The 10654-nt window shown below is 38.5% G+C and overlaps 1 non-coding gene across 1 annotated transcript; it reads left to right on the top strand.

Annotated features, from left to right (window-relative positions):
• Positions 1-4581: 4581 nt before the first annotated feature.
• Positions 4582-4688, top strand: LOC136221082 (small nucleolar RNA R71). Its single transcript, XR_010684873.1, has one exon. It is a non-coding gene; the product is annotated as a small nucleolar RNA R71 (small nucleolar RNA).
• Positions 4689-10654: the final 5966 nt, after the last annotated feature.

The following is a 10654-nucleotide window of genomic DNA, read 5'->3' as shown; positions in this document are numbered from 1 at the left end:
CGCCGCGCCTCCTTCATCGGTACCTACAAATTGTGAACTTGAAGCTCCTCCACCCATAGTGCCACGAAGATGGGCAATACGGGAAGCATATGAAATAAAAACGGGAGGAACCGAAGTAAGCAATAAGTGAGCCCGCTCAAGAGCCGAAATGTCCAAAATTGGAACATACCCTTGGTAGGTGGACATGTCATAATCGGCTAATTCACCCCATGCTCCCAAAACAAGTGCAGTGATAAAATTATCGAGAGGTACTTGAATGGTATGAGCCCTCGAAGCATGAAATAAATTATCAAATAGCATACCGATGCTATCAACCCTCAAACCCTTAAACAAACAATCCAAAATGAACAAATCCCGAACTTGAATTTTTGACTAATTCGACTGGAAAATGACATGCCTTCCCATACACTAATCGGTATGGAGTCATTCCTATTGGTGTTTTAAATGCAGTACGGTATGCCCATAACGCATTGTTGAGTTTACAAGACCAATCTTTTCTTGAAGACGAAACTGTTTTCTCTAGTATCCATTTGAGTTCTCTATTTGATATCTTTGCCTGACCATTCGATTGAGGATGGTATGGCATTGACACGCGGTGACGTACTCCATATTTTTTCATAAGTATATCAAAACTTCGGTTTATAAAATGGGTACAGCCATCACTTACAATGACTCTAGGACAACCAAATCTACAAAATATATCTTCAAGAAAACCAACAACAACTTTAGAATCGTTCGTCGGGGTTGTAATTGCTTCAACCCACTTCGAAACATAATCTATGGTGACTAATATGTAAGTTTTACCAAAAGAAGGGGGAAAAGGTCCCATGAAATCTATTCACCACATGTCGAAGACTTCAACTTCTAACATGTTCGTGAGGGGCATCTCATCTTTTCTGCCTAAATTCCATGTTCTTTGGCATTTGTCACAACGAATAATAAATGAACGAACGTCTTTAAACAATGTAGGCCAAAAGAATCCACATTCTAAAATCCTGGCTACTGTCTTACTAACGCCGTTATGTCCCCCATAAGAGCTAGAATGGCATTCCGACATTATAGACTCATATTCATTTTCACTAACGCATCTCTTAATTATCCCGTCACCACAAGTTCTGAACAAGAAAGGATCTTCCCAAAAATACTGTTTAATGTCAAAGAAGAATTTCTTCTTTTGTTGGAAAGTTAATCCTTCCGGAACAATGTTGGCTGCAAGATAATTTGCAATATCCGCATACCATGGCGACATGACGCTTTTTATTTGATAGAGATATTCATCAGGGAAATCATCTCGTATACCGATAGTCTCACCTATAGGACCATTTTCATCTTCGAGTCGTGATAGATGATCGGCGACAAGGTTTTCAACTCCCTTTTTGTCTTTAATTTCTATATCAAATTCTTGTAACAATAAAACCCATCTTTCTTAGAAAATAAATATCTTAAAGCTGCGTGATCGGTATAAATAATAACTTTCGAACCTAACAAGTATGACCTAAACTTATCACATGCGAAAACTACAGCTAACATTTCCTTCTCGGTTGTGGTGTAGTTTAATTATGCACCGGACAGTGTGTGACTTGCATAATAAATGACATGAAGTTTCTTATCCTTTCTTTGACCTAAAACACATCCGACGGCTAAGTCGCTTGCATCACACATGATTTCAAAAGGTAAATCTCAATCGGGTTTAGCAATAATAGGTGCACTGACTAAAGCTGTTTTCAATGTTTCGAAAGCTTTAACGCAATCTTCATTAAAATCAAAGGTCGAATCTTTCATGAGAAAATTAGTAAGTGGTTTGGAAATTACAGAGAAGTTTTTAATAAATCTCCTGTAAAAACCTGCATGTCCTAAAAACGACCGTACTCCCTTAACAGTAGTTGGAGGGGGTAATTTTTCTATCACTGAAGTTTTTGCTCTATCCACTTCTAATCCTTTTTCAAATATTTTATGACCTAAAACAATTCCCTCGTCAACCATGAAATGACATTTTTCCCAGTTTAATACTAAATTTGTTTCTTCACACCTAGACAAAACTTTATCCAAGTTCTGTAAGCATGAATCAAAAGAATCTCCATAAACGGAAAAATCATCCATAAAAACTTCCATGATATCTTCAATGAAATCATTAAAAATCGCAGTCATACAACGTTGAAATGTCGCTGGTGCGTTACATAGACCAAAGGGCATTCTCCTATATGCAAATTTTCCATAAGGACATGTGAAGGTTGTTTTGTCTTGGTCATCCGGGTAAATATATATTTGAAAGAATCCGGAGTAGCCATCTAGAAAACAATAGAAAGCATGACCAGCTATTCGTTCGATCATCTGATCAATGAAAGGTAGAGGAAAATGGTATTTCCTAGTTGCTTTATTAAGGTTTCTGTAATCTATACAAACCCTCCAACCGGTGGTGGTTCGTGTAGGTATTAATTCACCTTCATCATTCCTTACAACAGTTATGCCTCCTTTTTTAGGTACACAGTGGACTGGACTAACCCATTCACTATCCGAAATAGGATAAATGATTCCATTGTCTAGAAGTTTAGTAATCTCGTTTTGACTACTTCTTTCATATTCGGATTTAAGCGTCTTTGCCTATCCGCTTTAGGTGGCTTATCTTCTTCTAAGTGATTTCTGTGCATTACAATACTAGGATTAATTCCTTTTAAGTCTGAAATTTGCCATCCCATACTTCCTATTCTATTTCTAACAACTTCCTTTAATTTTTCTTCTTGAACCTGTGTTAGTTTGTTAGAGATAATTATAGGAAGAGAGTTGCCTTCGCCTAAGAAAGCGTACCTCAAATGGTTTGGTAATTCTTTAAGTTCTAATTTAGGTGGAATTATAATTGAAGGCGGAACTGGTTCATCTTCTCGAATCAAAGGCTCTGGGTCCTTATCTTCTAATTCTTCACTCATTATAGGTTCTATTATTTCTTTTTTTTGAATAATGTCAATAACACATTCTTCAACTAAATCAAGTTTCATACAAGCGAAATCCTCCATAGGATATTTCATTTCTTGATTCATATCAAACTCGATCTTATCTTCTCCTATTCTCAAAACTACTTTCCCTTCCGACACATCAACTAGAGCACGTCCCGTGTTCATGAACGGTCTACCAAAGATTAGTGGACAATTAACGTCATATGCAAAATCTAATATAACGAAATCGGTAGGAAAAATAAATTTATCAACTTTAACTAAAACATCCTCGATTATACCATATGGTCTTTTAGTGGTTTGGTCCGCTAATTGCAAAACCATATTGGTACGTTTGATATCCTCTTCTAAGCCTAACTTATTAAAAATAGATAATGGCATCAAGTTTATGCTTGCTCCTAAATCACAAAGACAACTTGGGAATTCAATATCTCCCAACTTACACGGAATAGTAAAACATCCAGGATCTTTGAGTTTAGTGGGCAAATTACTTGACACAATTGAACTACAATCTTCAGTTAGCGAAATGGATAAAATTCCTTCCCAACTGATTTTCTTTGAAATTAAATCTTTTAGGAATTTACCATAATTGGGAATTTGCGTAATCGCATCCATAAACGTTAAATTAATATGCAAATTTTTAAGTTTGTCTAAAAACGTTAAAAGTTGTTTGTCATAGTCCTTATTTCGGACTTTGTGTGGAAAAGGTGGTTTGGGTACAAAAGTTTTTGTACTTGAGTCAATTGGTGTATCTTTTTGGTTTAATGTATCTTCTTTGGATTTTGGTAAATCAGTTCCTGGTAAAGTTGAATTCTCGGGCATTTTCGGACCTAAGTAATTTTTCCCTGAGCGAAGAGTGATATCCTTTACATGCTCTTTCGGATTTTCTTCCGTATGGCTGGGAAGACTTTCCTCTTTGCGGGATGGAATTGATTTAGCAAGTTGTCTAATTTGAACCTCCAAATTATGGATGCTAGATGATTGGTTTTTAATAAGCTGATCGAATTTATTCTCGATCCGTTTAAAACCATCGTCGTGATTACTTATTTTTCCGCTCATAGCATCAATAAATTTGTCGATCTTAGAAGATAAAGTGCTAATCGTATCTCTTGATTGATTTTGATAATTGGTGGTACGATTTTGATTAGCATTTGTATTATTATTTTTATTATCTCTCCAATTAAAGTTAGGATGATTTCTCCATCCAAGATTATATGTATTAGAATAAGGGTTATTAGTTTGGTTTTGCCCTTGGACAAAATTTACCTGTTCAATTTCGCTCATACCTTCATAATCTACATCTGTTTGGATTGGCTTACTATTAGGATCGCACGGTGCCATAAACCTATCAATTTTGTGCGATAAGGCAGAAAATTGGGCTTGCAACATCGCAACTGGATCGAGATTCATTATACCTTTAACTGATGATGTAGTTGAGGATGATGGTTTCGCCACTGGTATATGTCCACGCTCCGCGGGCCACATACTACTGTTGATTGCCATTTCCTCCAAAAGTTCTCTTGCTTAGGCCGACGTTTTCTTCATGAATAACCCTCTAGACATAGCATCTAATGAACCTCTAGTTGTAGGATTTAATCCATTATAAAATGTTTGCATTAAAAGTTCAGCGGGCAATTGGTGGTGTGGGCATAAACGTTGAAGTTCTTTAAAACGTTCCCAAGCCTCATAAAGAGTTTCATTATCATTTTGAGAAAAAGATGTTAACTCTTTAATGACTCTTGTGGTTTTTGCTAAAGGAAAATATTTTGATAAAAACGCTTGGGCTAATTGCTCCCAAGTTTCAAATGTTGCGGCTGGCATAGAAGTTAACCATTCTTTGGCTCGATCCTTCAAAGTAAAAGGAAAAAGGCGAAGTTTGATTGCTTCCGCAGTCACGTCTGTTATTTTAAAAGTGTCACAAATTTTTAAGAAATTTGTCAAATGGGTGTTAGGATTTTCGTTAGGTAACTCATAAAATGTTACATTATTTTGCAACATATTAAGCAATGCTGGCTTAATTTCAAATTGGTTTGCATTTATTTGGGGTCTAACTATGCTGTTTGTTACACCGACCACTCCTGGCCTAGCGTAATCCATAAGTGTGGCCATAATTTCTGGCTCAGTAACTCTAGTTTTTATTGGAGTCTTATTTTTGTTTTTCTTGTCTTTCTTGTTCTTTTTAACCGTTTTTTCAATTTCTGGGTCTAGCGGTTTTGGTGGAATGCCTGAACTTCGAGAACTGCGCGTGAACTTGAAATTTTGCACGAACCGAAACTACCTTCAAAACAGAATTTGAAAAATAAATAAATTAGTAATTTGGAATAAATAAAATATAAAAGTTTAAATAAGTATGAATAAACCTAGATTCGAAATATAACATGAAAAATCTAAATTTTTGTCAAAAATTTTGACGTTTCCCGGCAACGGCACCAAAAACCTGTTGAGCGATTTCCGCAAGTGCACGGTATACGCTTGTAGTAATAAAAGATATCGATCCCACAGGGAACGTTTTTTTTAACAAAAACTTATTTTGAATTGGTTAAATTTACTTTAAGGTTTATAATATGTAAAATCGTTTAATTGAATTTGGTTTTGAAATCGCTAGAATAAGAATTAGATTAGAGTATAACAAACGTTAGAAATCACTTCTGATTTAAGGATAAATTTACAAAACAGAAACGTTTAGTTCTTTTAGAAAAGTAAACAAATGTATTCGTTGGCATTAAGCAAAGAAAACAACTTTAAACTTTGTATAAATTATAACAATGAAATAAACGTCGATTCCTCTAATTTTAGGGCTTTGAACTGCAGTCAATCCTCCTACGGTCGGGTTAGATCGCTACCTTAACCAAATTGATACTCTACTGATGATATCAATTTGCCTAAGTGTTCAACAAAGTTTCCTTGTAAAGATTTTGAATTTAACTACGTTTTAATGAAAACACCAGAACTCACTTCGGATCATTTACCAAAGTGCTACATAAAAATCTATCGAATAGAATGAACTTTATTAGATGAAATATGAATTTGATACAAGTTTACAGAGAATAAGAAGCATGGAAACTTTCGACGACTTGCAAGTGAATGGGTTGTCAATCCTTTCCTTGGGTTTCGTTAGAGTTTGTCAGGCTCAGGGGCGGATCCTCTACTAAATCTTCTCGCTGTAACTTCGTAATAGAGATACGGTCAGTTACTACCAAAATGTATTCTAATATGAACAAATCTAAATGCTACTGTGTTTGTAATTATTTAATAAACAATGTGTGTACATCATATTTCTTTTTACAGAATCGAACTTCTAACTCTGAATCGCTTGACTCAGAATTTCTACATAAATTCTATACTAATCTTCTCTTTTTTCTATATCTCACCAACTCTCCATCAACTCTTTATTTATAGATGTTGAAGAGTCATGATTGAAGTGTCGTTTCCGTTGTGAAGGGACGTTTCTATCCACCCGAACGAACGCGTTTCGTCGAAAACGAATGTGTATGAATGGCTCTCCAGGAATTTCTGAACTTGCTGAGAATGCAAATTCTCGGCCGAGAATGGGGGAGCAAATATTTGGTCTTCGAAAATGTCAAGGGAAAAAGCTGGCGACGTGTGTCACGACCGAGAATGGAGGATTCCCGGTCGCGACACGGAGTAATTTCCGTTGTCTTTGACTTCGTCCTCGTCCTCGTTTTGGCATGTTTGATCTTTGTCGTCTTTGACTCCTTTTGTAGGGTTTTTATTCTGTTTTTAACCTCTTTTCGTTCCTATTTGGATTTTACCAAATATTTAGGTACCTTACAAGAAAGAAACATATTCGAAAGTAAAAGTATTTTAAACAGGTATAAATAGTATGAATTCGAAGCAAAACTGATGTAAATATTAATGATATTTTAGGTATATTTTGGGCTTAACAACCATACAAGATAGTCACTAAGGTGGGACCCGCCACCTTTATGATTCAAGATATGGAGGGGAACACATTACCACGGACGTGGAATATCCAGAACCTCCGCAAATACTTCATCAGAGAGTAAAATGTAATTAAGGTCTTGAGTACTCTTTTTCCTTTAGTAAGGTTTTATCCCATGTGGTTTTTCTTATTAAAGGTTTTAATGAGGCTCACACATAAGACCAATTTGCTGTAATAAGGCGAATCGCCATTCAATAAAGAGAAATTTTCATTTGCGATTTCCTTCTTAAGTATCTTTTTGCAGAAATATAAATATTCCAGATTCAAAAATGGGGAGGCAACAAAAGCAATCCCATGGTAGAGCAACGCTGTCATAGCATATCTACCTTCTCCTCAAAGATAGGAGAGCAACAAACTCGGATGGCGGATCAATATACCTCAAAGATAGGAAATGATTAACCGCCGTCAGAGATGGATTAAAAATTTCTCAGACGTGAGATCTTTACATCCTCAAATATTCTTCTCAAAGAAGAATATCAAGACCTGGTGGCGGATCGATTCACCTCAAAGATAGGAAGCAATCGATCGCCTATGGCAGCTTAACTTCCTCAAAAGGAATAAAAAGCTTCAAGCCTTCAAAAATGGCTCACACTCCGAGGTATGGCTGGCCACCTACCTTGAACTAACGAAATAAGTCCCAAATTCAAGATATTTACTTACTGAAAGATATAAAGCGAAAAGTAAAAATAACGGGCAAAAGAATTCAACAAAAATTGTACTTAAGTTACAATAAACTAAATGTTTACGACGGCATCCTCCTTGGCATCCTTCTCTAAAGATGCGCTCTCTGGAGGAGCCTCATTCTCCATATCAATAATCCCCACCTCAGGAGCCACACCATCGATCTCCGCTGCATTTGCCTTATCACCCGCTTCTTTGGATACCTCGCTAAGGTCATCCGCATCAAGGTTGACGACCGGCTTGCTTTCCTCATCCGATCCTTTCAGCTCTTTTTAGACTTGGTCACGGATGAAGTCACGGGGATTTGGCACTTTGTCATATCTGATGGCGTCTTCAACCTCGGGGACCACATACTCTGGATCCACAAAATCAATCTCCGGGTAGGCGAGTCTGACATAGGCCATGATCCGCTCACCATAATAATAAGCTCGGCTACCCGCCATAATCTCCGTATTTAACAAGGCAGCTTTATGGTCCTTGGCATCTTCCGCCATCTTCTCTTTCAGCTCGCGGATCTCGTCATCCTTGCTTTTATTAAGGGCAATGGCAGCAGCTGCATTTGCACTAGCAACAACCACATCATTCTCCAGCCTCTTGATAGTAGCCTTATCCGCGACTCCCTGGAGAAGATCCGCCTCCATTGCGCGCATATGCGCATAGGCCTGAAAAAGTAAAAAGACTGTTCAGAAACAAAATCTCCCTCATGGAGATCACTCTTTCATCCAAAAATGTAAAACAAGAAGAGAAAAGCTTATCGAAAGAAGATCTCTTTTTCCCAGAGAACTTGGTTTGGCTCTCCTGGACTTCTCCAAGCTGGCCAATGGCTTCATCCAGGTCATTCACGACCGCTTCGTTCCCCAAAGACCCCTTAGTGCCATACTTGGAGAACCAGTACTTTCCCAAATCAGGTTTGATCACCTACGTGTAGAAAGCAAAGGTCAGAGTCTATAGTCAAAGAATAAAGAAATATAAAGAAGTCATACCTGTTCCTGATTGAGGCCAAACCAGTCCACCTTAGACCTCCCGGCTCTTGAAGCATTAGCCAACAGCTTCTCTCCGCCAGCAGCAGTCGTCCTTGTCTTCTTGTGTGGAGGGATCATAGCACCTTCCAGCGGGCGTTTCTCATCCCTCTTGCTGGGATTCGCCACATGAGTGTTCTTCTGAGCCTCCATCTCCATCTCCTTCTGCTTCTTACGCCTCTCTACAAGGGCGCGACTTGCCTCAGATAATTCCCTGACAAGGGGACAACAAAGTAATTAAAGTTCAAGGAAGAATAAAAGTACCTTCATCAAGCTGAGTAAACTTCACGTAAGTAATTTCAGCCCCCACACGGCTGGCTAAGGGAATATCACTCATCATGAACTCCAAAGCATCGGCGTATGTCCAGAAGTCAGTTTTGACGCTCCTCATAAGATTCGCCACTTTCTCCTCTATGTCGTTCAAAAGAAGCAAATCTCCTTTCATGTGTTGGGGCTTGTAGTTCCAGTTCAGAGGAAATCCCAGTGATTCGCCCTCCTTCACCTTGACGAAAAAGAACTTCTCGTCCCAAAGATGAACATTTGACATTTTGTTGCTAAACGACGAATAGCCTCTAAATTTAACAAAGGTTATCAATGACTCGGTTTGACGCCTTGAGGGCTTATGGAGAGACCGAAAGAAATCGAGGATATCTCCCATCACTCGAGGGAGAGGAAGGCGAAAGCCCATTTTTACATGGCTCCTATATACAGAAAGAAATCCCCTAGGAGGACAGGCAGGACGCTGATGTGCATCCGCCAATTGAATCTCATAGTTTTTCATCCATGGATAGCGATCCGCCAAATTGGCAAGATCCGCAGGACTCATGCGAGATGAAGTAATCTCCGCACGAGGCCCCTTTTTCCTAGTTGGGGTTGAAGAAGAAGCCTCCATCCCCGAAAAAGCTCTAAGGTTTATCGTCGGAGCAACATGGGCTACCGTAGCGGAAGAGTTTTGGGTTTCTATAAACCCGAAACAACGATTCCTACGCTCCCTCACAGAATTGTGCAATTCTAACAAATCGCAGCTCGGAGTGCTCTCGGAGGAATTTGTACTTTCAGACGAGGTCAAACTGAGTGAATACTCAGAGGAAGTAGTTAAATTAAAAATCTCAGTAGTGGAGCCGGAAGAAGAACTCATAAAAATAGAGATGGCAACAGAAACGAATAGAATAAGAAGGTTAAACTTACATGGAAGATCGGAAGCTTTAAAAGTTCTTGACACGAGGGAAGCTCTGGAAAAACACAGGAAGAGTTTTAGCAAATGAGAAAATGAAATGAAGGTAAGAGAAGGAAGAAGTTTGAAGAAATTCCGCCACTTACCTCGAACGGTGTGTCCAAGACACCTGTCACTTGATGGATGGCCTGGGACAAAGCAATCATTAATGAGACGCCACACGAAGGCACGCCTGGAAGTCCAAAAGCCCTAAAGGACTTTAGCGTCATTTTAGGGGGGCTTCTGATAACATCCAAATATTATTTACGGAACTAAAAAGGAGATTAGCCAAACGACCACGTATCAAGGCGATCGGGAAAGCTATGGCGTATCAAGCAAGTCAATGGAATGGCGGATCACCTAGATTCCTCCATACGCTATCCGAAGTCAAACACACGGGAGACCTGCCATCTCACCTCTATCCGCCTCCATAACGGCTTAGCCGATTCCCGATAAAGGCAACTAATAACCCATTAATGAGCTAACGGTCATACTTGAATGAGATCAGTAACCGCCATTAATGAAGCATTAATGGAGACTTTCTAGTTACCAAGAGTTATAACTACATGACTATAAATAGCTTGCATCCTAAGCTATTGAGGTACACATTCACGCTCTCCTTAATCCTACTTTGTCATTACAGTTTATTCTATTATTATATACTAACTTAGGCATCGGAGCTTCCCTCCGCCGATCCCAACGGCGCCCTCCGCAGGGAAGGATTCCGATCAAGAGTTCACCACCAGTCATCAATATTGTATGTAATTCAATAATTATTAATTTATATTTTCATTGGGCGCTTAAGGATTTAAATATTTTTATTACTTAA

The sequence above is a fragment of the Euphorbia lathyris genome, chromosome 2 (genome assembly GCF_963576675.1).
Source record: "Euphorbia lathyris chromosome 2, ddEupLath1.1, whole genome shotgun sequence".
NCBI lineage: Eukaryota > Viridiplantae > Streptophyta > Magnoliopsida > Malpighiales > Euphorbiaceae > Euphorbia > Euphorbia lathyris.
The sequence above is the reverse complement of the archived record's forward strand: the minus strand, read 5'-3'. Positions and strand labels throughout refer to the sequence as shown.